Genomic DNA, 253 nt, shown 5'->3' on the forward strand with positions numbered 1-253 from the left:
CCGCACATTCATCAAAAGACGTCGAAAACTCGATCACGGGCACCGAGTACCCCTCCCTACAATGTATATTGTAACGACAAGAGAGACAAACAATTGGGTTTGGGGTCACTTACTCAGAGATTCGGCAAAAGACTCGAGGTCCACTCGAACTCGTCTTACACAAAGAGAAATTTTGTTGGTCAAGCAACCACCAATGAAGAGGGATTTCCACTTGTGGATGAGGAGGCCGAGGCCAAACCGAAATGAGAAGTGG

This window comes from Tigriopus californicus, unplaced genomic scaffold, assembly GCF_007210705.1.
Source record: "Tigriopus californicus strain San Diego unplaced genomic scaffold, Tcal_SD_v2.1 Contig39, whole genome shotgun sequence".
Taxonomy (NCBI): Eukaryota; Metazoa; Arthropoda; class Copepoda; order Harpacticoida; family Harpacticidae; genus Tigriopus; species Tigriopus californicus.